Below are 8,585 nucleotides of genomic sequence, written 5' to 3'. Positions count from 1 at the left end.
AGGATGCACTCTAGAGGTTCCTGGGATGTCACAGGATCACATCCTGTGGTGAAGGACCCTCCCCCCCACAAACACCAGCCCAATAAATGTAAGGCTGTCATTATAAGGAAAAGGGAAGACAGAAAATTATCTCCCCGTGCATAAATCCCTGCCGAGACTTTGCTCATAAATGATTAACATCCCATGTTGCAGCAGTGACCCTGCTGCAATCCTGTGATCCCTGAGCTGGAGGATGTGGTTCAGGTGAGAACCTTGAGTCAGTATCAAAGATGAGCAGCACCGAGGCTTCCCTGCTCTGTTCTTGTGGCATCCAGCACCGTCTGCCTGATTCCCAACATGCTCCTTATGCAATGTTCTCATTCCCTGCCCCTCTGTCCCACTGAAGCCTGCAGGAAACCTCTGAGTGAAGAAGATAAGTTTTATCCTTTTTTCTCCCAAAAGTGTCTTCTGACTGGACACAGAATATTTCAGAGGTTGCAGAAATTAGACATGGGAGGGCAGGTACACATGAATAGACAAATGGGCTATTTACCAGTTTACTAGAGCCATAAACCCCCCACAAAGACACTATTTCTGCATGAAAAGAAATCAGTTCCTGCTCTCTGGAGTCAGTAGGCTCAGTGTAGGCATAAGTTCACTGCTGACATAGTTGATTTAAGATCCTTTGCTGTGATGGCAGTGTTGGTAAAAGCTTTAACCATAGTTTTTACGATGCTATTAAGTTTTAGTCATTTGTGGGTTTTGCAGTATATGAACACTATAGATGTCACCTTAATTAAAAGGTCTTGTCATCTTATGCAATTAAAAAGAGAAAATGTACTCTCCTATGAATAGCCAGGAACAAATTGAGCAAGTTGCATTATACACGCTAAGTACACAGCAATTTTGTGCCCCTTCCTGTATCACATCTATTCTCCAGCATTCAGTACTCTTTAATAATCCTGTTAAAATGTTTTATGTTTAATTGACTTCTGAAGTACCAGTGCCATGGCATCTCTGACCATTAATGACAACCAAGTTAAACAAAGTTCTACTTTGCAAATGCACACAAACCTTACAAACACAGCACAGAACTGATGCATCTGAGGATTTTCGTGTACAAACACTCACTCAGCTGTTTTACTCAACAGTGAAAGAGGCATTCCTTTCTTTCAGAAGAAAAGATCTAAGGGATAATCAGTCTCTTCCCAAAGAGTACATAATAGGACAAATATAACTTTAAATAGCTTTAATACTCACGCAACTATTTCGTTGGGCAGCATATGCACATAAAATAAATCACACAAATGGCTTTCACAGCCTAAATACGAAAGTGCACTTCCACAGCTACCTAGAAGGAATCCCAGCAGATGGCTACCAGCATGTGTCCACTCTTTGTCAGCTGCAAATGCATTCACCTTCATCAGTCTGGCTCATTATTTCAATTTTGCCTCCAATTCAAGGTCTTTCAAGATAATGAAGCAGCAAGTGATTGGATGCTTTGAGATTTGTGCCCAGAGCAGGTCTTCCTTCAGGATCCACTAGTAACTTTTGACCATGAGGAAAGTTACATCCATCTGCAGTCTATGCTCTTAATGCCCCAGTGCATTACATTCACAGGGCGGCAAGAAATCCAGGCACATCTCCCTGGGCAAGTCAGACAGAAGCAGTCTCAGGATTTGCTCAAGGCTAGAGAGTCAATAATATTTATGTGACTTTTGACAGATATTCCTATAGGTCCATGCATCACAGCTCTTGTGTCTGGATCATAAAGAAACTGAACGTATTCTCAGTCAGAAGTCACATACAATTCATGTGTTCATTACCGTTTGCAAAATACACCAATTCCACTGATGTCAAATGTAGCAGAATCTCCTGTCTTTGGGCCTATTTTTAAAGCTAGAAAACTCCACTGGAAAACTTGTCCTTTAAACTTGTGCTAGGTAAGTTAGGTTCAAAAGCATGTTATCTCTCAAGTCTTTACCATCTGACAGTCATTCAAATGAAAAAGCAAAGTTGACTTAAGTATGGAAAAGATTTTTTTGCCCCTTCTGTCCTGCAAATAAAGTAGGGTCTTCTGTTTTGGAGAGCTGACACCTACCACCATCCAAACAAGTAACACGGTGGACTTCAGATTGGTACAAGACAGCCATAACATGGGGGCTGAGAGCTTACCCACAGCTGAACAGACCATGCTCTCACCTCTTCACCAGGGAAACAATTCTCCCCCTCATCACACTCCCCCTCGGTGCTTTGACTCACACAGGAGTTCCCCACACAGCTGCTCTAGCTTCTGGGAAGATCTTCACAATCTGCATAGAGGATCCTGGCTTGCTGCCTTGTCTCTGAAGTGCCCAGTGCTCCCCTATAGAAGGAAACTCCAAAGCTGCTCCTTGAAAGGAGCTTTTCCTCTTACATCCATGCCAACAGCCACCTTTGGGGCTTTGAGGCCTGCAAGCTCCTGTTTTCTGGCTGCTCTGAGCCTGCAGCTTCTCCTTTGAAGTGCAGCAGCCTTTGGGGAGCATCCTGGGGCACTTCTGAGCTGCACAGGCGAGCAACAACTGCTGCAGCTTAGACAAGCATATGCTCCAGAGGAAGAGGCACATTCTAGATGAGGGATGAGCAAAGTTTTGATCACAGATAAAGTAGAAAGGTTTTCAAAGGAACTGGAGAAATACTAAGGATACAGGAAGCTTCAAAGCAAAAAAACTGCAATCATCTTGGCTGTGATAGTGTAAACTAAGTATAAACTAATCAATAATCCAGCTGACAAGTTACAAACAATCAGAATAAATACCCTTAGGCATGGCTCCAAGACCCGTGGTCCCACATGGACAGGAGCCCAGCAGCCAGCGAGCAGCCGGTGAAATGGCAGAAACATCCCATGCACTGAGGGAGGGTGGTGGAGCCACATCACAACACACACTGTCCTGCCAGCACCCTCGGGGCTAATGACACCTCCGATAGGAGGCTGGTGGCACGACTGGCCTTCAGAGTGCAAAACAATAACCTGAAGTTACTTTATGTTGAAATGACAGATAAATGTGTATTGCTGTGCAAACTCTTATCAATTTCTGACAGTCTTCCCCTCCCTCTAAGCATATACAGCTGTAATAGATGAGTAGCACCCAATCACTACTCAAGGACTGTTCGGAACTCAGAATTCACCAAGAATTGCATCTTTGAACTGTGGGCATGAGATTGTATGAGGGATATTCTCATATGCTTTGGAAGTTAGCACTGTTGAAGTGCACGACAGCAGGACAGAGTTAGTACAAAAGACAAAACCATCCCCAAACCTGCAAGCTGCAATAAACTGACTCGAGAAGAAATACATGACAGTCATCTGTAAGAGAACTTGCCCCTCCTTCATCAGTGATGGAGCAAGCATGTCTCATTGACAGGCTACGAGTGGCTGCAGAGCTCTTCCAGCTGTTTGAATGCCCACTGACAACAGGTACAGACAGACACAGGCTGTTCTTAAGCCTCCAGTCATCCAAGGACAGAACCAAAGCAGAAATTTTGAATATAGATTAACAGGCTCATAACTTTACTTATAAGCATGCTGCACACGGGGGAGGCTGAACCAGCTGCTACAAAAGTCTCTTAGTAGGGCTCCTGTCCATTAAAAAAGAATAATTCACAGGAAGCAGTTTCAGAGTGGATCAAAGCATAAAGAAGAGAGAAAATTACAATTTTGAAAAATATATGCACAAAAAAACACATTTGGGCAATTGTGGATTGGTAAACTCCATTTCCTCTCCACCCTCCAATTGAGCTGCAGCATCTGTCTAATCTGAACAGCATGGATACCACTTAGATTCTAACTATGCCACCTTCTGTACAAGTCTGGGTAAATATACACTGCTACATGAGATACAAATAGAAAGACGTCTTAATTCAAAAACACAACAAACAAAAACCAACCAAACAAAGCCCCACCAAAATGCATAGTATTCCTGTGTTTTACTGATCATCACCACTAATTTGTGCCCCTCGCTACTGGTTTAAATAATGAAACATTCTATAACAACCTTTAAGTTACAACGTGGGAAGAAAGACTGCTACCTCACTTCCTATTTTACTGTGGATTTAGTATTCTAGACCACACTTGTCCCATCATTTTACCTGAGTTAACTATTTCCAGCATTCAGATGCACAACTCTTTCTTTTGAATTAGTGTGTGATCCTTAAACCTGTGTGGATTCAGCCATGTAAGCCAAAATTAAAGGGAAGAAAAATAAAAGAAACCAACAGAAAGCAAAAGTAAGCAGGAAACTACTCAGCTTGAAACCTAGAGGGTGATGCCCAAGCTGCACAGGCTGTTCTCATTATGGAGCTCTGTTAGTGACTCCTGCACATGAGATGAGCAGGTTCAGTGCCTCCCTTTCTGGAGTATGCTGCCTGCTTGTGAACTTGAGATGCTGAGAGGCTTTATGAACAGAGCTGTTGTTTTATTTACTCTCAGTTAATCACGCTCAACTGTAAACAAAATGTCTGTTTTAGTTCTGTTGACAATTATCCACTTGTCAACATCTCCCTCAAGTACCTTCAGCATCTGGCAACAGCACAAAACTGCTACATCAAAATGAACATTTTGTCTCAATAAAAAGATAGACGTGTGGCAGGGTTTCATCTGTTTTCTAGCCCATCAACAGTCAGGCTGCATTGTCACTGATGCAAACAGACAGTGGTCTATTCCTATGGAATATTTATTTACAAAGGGGGAGGGAAGCCACATTTTTTTTTTCATATTAGTAAGGCAGAAGAAAGAAGAACACCCACACTTCCCCACAACGGCAGAAGCCAGCCCTCCCTGCAGCCCGCCTGCTGCCTCCTGTTCTGCTGGGGCAGGTCCAGTCCCAGCTTCACCAGTCACCTTGCCAGAAGCTGCAGAGTAGGACTGGTTTATTTTGTGGCGTTCAGCAAATCCCAGTGTAAATGGAGACCACTTGCTGGTGCCTCCCCAAATACTTTTAGTGTGATAATCTTTCCACTACATGCTACGTGACCAGGGCTATTTTCTGTCCCTGGGGCTCCCACGTGGGTTTGAATTCTGCCATTTTTAACTTAAAAGACATAATTATTCCCATCAGCTAAAATTCCTTCCTGCATTTTAACACAGCCTCCCTCGTGCTTGAACTGAAAGCTACAAAGTTAATGCAGACAGTCTGGCACCTTTTTGGGTACAGTCAGGTACAAACCGGACACTCCTTTTATTCTGAGGGGGAGGAAAGAATCTTGTCGGGTAGTCTCTCTAACAGGTGAGGCCCCAGGGTGCTGCACCTGTAGAGAACATGCCCTCACACCTTCAAGGCACCAAAACTGCGAGCAATAGCTCTGGCTACCTGAAACCGTCGATATTATTTGAAACTTGATGCCACTGTAGCAACGCAATAGGAAAATCTGACTAACTCCACGGAAAACACCCCAACCTAGAGCCTGAAAAATCACAGAACCGATCTTTCTCCACAGAATAAAATACTAAGGGGTGCGCAAGAGGGCAGGACGCTGGACGGAATGGAGCGGCCGGTGCAGAGAAAGCCCATGGTGGCCCCGGGCCGGGCCGTGCCGTGCTCTGGGGGCTCCGGGCTGCTCTCGGCGGGGCCGCCGAGCCCCGGCACGCTCTGATCGAACTCCGCTGGGCGATGGATCCTAACGAGCGCTCCCCGCTGCCTCCGAGCGACGACGGCTCTGGCCACGCTCCCCGCCCGACCGGACCGCCAGCCTCCCCTTTAACCTCCTCCTTCTCCCTTCACAATTAATTGAGATATCTTTTATACTTGATGTGTTGTAAAATTAATGCCTAATTTATGTAATTAGTCAATTAACTGTAATTCTAGCATATGGTGCCAAATGCCCAGAAGGTGTTCTTGTTTCCCAGGTACTTATTTTGATGTCATGAAATGCAGCTAATTAATTTTACATGCATATTAATTTCGGATCTATTTAGCGGCTCCCTTTGTGAAGGCAGATTTAATATTTGTCTTTCTAACCTTTTTTTGGGCAAATTCCGCGCGCGGCGTTGAAATGGAGGTGACTTTTAAAACACATTTCCATCGGTCTCCCTTTCCTCTGCGGAGCCTTTGCTGACACCGGGTCGATCCCTCCTGTGTGAAGATGTACAAGGGCTGATTATCTATAGCTTCCCGCGCATCTATAACTGTCGCAAGATACGGCTATTGAATTTAAATCCGATTAATATTTAATATTAAACATTTCTGAGGGAATTTTTGTTTGTTTTTTGCAAAGCACAATATCCCACGGACATTTTTTTTTAAATAGCTGCTCTTAATACAATGCTCCTTGGAAAAATTATGAGAATGGAAGTATTGCCTAATTAGAAAATGAGTGTAATCCTGATCGCTGGCTTCTGATGTTCGCAGTTCTCCTGACTGCGCTGAGAAACTGCGAGCCCGCAGCCAGAGCGCCCAGCGCTGGGGCTGCTCCTGGCCTCGGGAAACACTCGCGCTCCTCCCCAGCAAAGCGTTCAGGTTACGCTTCTGCTTCTGTCGGAAAGTGACCGCGTTAGGTTTAGTCCATAATACTAGGAACGATGAGATTATGCCTCTTCTTTCTGTAGTCTTTTTTTTTTTTTTTTTTTTTTTTTTTCCTGCGCAGAGATTAAGGGGTAAATCGCATCGGGGGCTTTCCCGCTCCCCAGATGCTGAGAAAAGATTTAAGTACAAAAAGAGATGAAACTCGAAGTCTACGCTTCAAATTCCCAGCGATACCCTTTTTCCCTTTGCTGCAGCAGCACTAATTGCCGCATTACACTTATCTCTGGGGTGAGGGGAGATATAAACGCACCTGGCTGAGGGGCGTGGGGAGGGTGCGCTAGCACTGCCCGGCCTCCCGCCGGCCCCGGGGAAACGATTTCCTGCGGAGCGGCAGGGCGGCACTTCGCTCTTTGGGGCGTCTACGCGAGTGCTGTGGCGTCACAGAACTTTTTATCACCCTTTCTGGATAAATTAATGAGCAATTTAATTAATAAAATCAGAGAGCAGCGTAAGTGCTATGATAATGAAGTTAAATGAGCGCGCAGTAAAATATTCACTAATCCAGCACATTGGCAAATGCCCCCTTAATTCTGCTTAGCACTAAAAGGGTTTTGAGCACCATAATGAGATTCCTCTGTCTGCTAATTAATTGACACTCTCTTGAATATTCATATGTGGTAGCACCAATACGTTCCTAATTGCACCGTGGAATGGATCTCAGAGGAAAGTAAATCGCCATAGACTTAATTAAAATAATGTATGCCAGATCCAGCTCGCTGAAGACGAGACATTTGCCATCAAGCGGTGTAAGAAAGTGGCACCTGGTTTGTAGCGAAAAATGAGGAGAAAATCTTTATCCCTCCCAAGGTGAAGCCAGCAGGGGCTTAGAAGCGCCAGGCTTTTCAGCCTGAAGATCTGAAAGCGAGAGCTTCGCCTTCAACCAGCGCTGCCAGTGCGTGAGCCGTGAGCCGTGAGCGCGGAGCGGAGCCCGGTCGCGGGCGGCGGAGCCGCGCACGCAGAAACCGCTCAGAGCGGGGGGAGCGGGCTTCGCGCGGCGAGGTGGGAGAAATCTGGTCAGGGATGCCCTCTACAGAAACGTTCGGGGAAAACGTTTGTCTCCGGCGAGGGAGGGGAGGAGGGGGGAGGCAGGGAAGGAGGGAAGGAGCAGCCACATTTGTAAACTTTTCCTTGAGGGGAATCCGGTGCCTTTGAAGCTCCGTCTCTGAATGGATTGTTCTTTGCACCTCCAGACTAATACTGTGAGCTAATATTGTACATTTAAATTGTTCTTCTGTTAAAAGCGTGGCAAGTTGCGCTGAGAAACGAGTGCCTGCCGCTGCCTGGCCGTGGCCTCCATCCCACGCCGGGGGAGCGGTCGGTGGCTGCGCCCGGCGCGCCCCGGAACGCGCTGCGGCGGGCAGGCAGCGCCCGGGCCCGCGCATCCCCCGCTGTCCCTGAAAAGCAGATGTGGAGCGCTTTGCTAGATCTTTTCCTTCCCTACCAGCTCAGGAAACGAAAATGAAAATTGGTTTCTTGGAAAAGACAGCTTTTAAAAAAATCACCACAGGTTAGAAACTAAAAAGAGTTTATTTGAAGACATACAAATGCATATTTATTATACACATGTAGGCATTAACAATGTAAATTACACCGCCAGCACTTGCTGGTTGTTTATTCATTAGATCTTTAGAAAATCTACATTGCCTGCAGATAGCGGGATGATAATGTGAAACACACAAGCAGTTTACCCAGGCAGCTCCGCCCGGCTCCGCGCAGCTCTACGCGGGGCTGCCAACAGGTCCGGGTCCCTCCTGCGAGCGGGGGCGCTTCTTACAAGTGTAATTCTACCTTGACCAGAAAACGGCCGTGCCGGCTGAAACTGCCGTCACCCAAAATGCAGAGCAAAGGTTTTATAGGTCGCGGCTCGAGAGACAGCAAACTTGACGAAAATACTTCCTAGTAGAAGAAATACGAAAGGGCTCTCCTCTGAATGACAGCGCAGACATCTCGCTCTCAGAGCTCAAAAAGCTTTCCCATTGCCAATGCCTTTTATTCCCATGTAAAATCTTTGCTCGCCAAAAGGGAAAAAAAAATCCTCTCTCAAAT

This window comes from Cinclus cinclus, chromosome 13 (genome assembly GCF_963662255.1).
Source record: "Cinclus cinclus chromosome 13, bCinCin1.1, whole genome shotgun sequence".
In the NCBI taxonomy this organism is placed as follows: domain Eukaryota; kingdom Metazoa; phylum Chordata; class Aves; order Passeriformes; family Cinclidae; genus Cinclus; species Cinclus cinclus.
The sequence above is the reverse complement of the archived record's forward strand: the minus strand, read 5'-3'. Positions refer to the sequence as shown.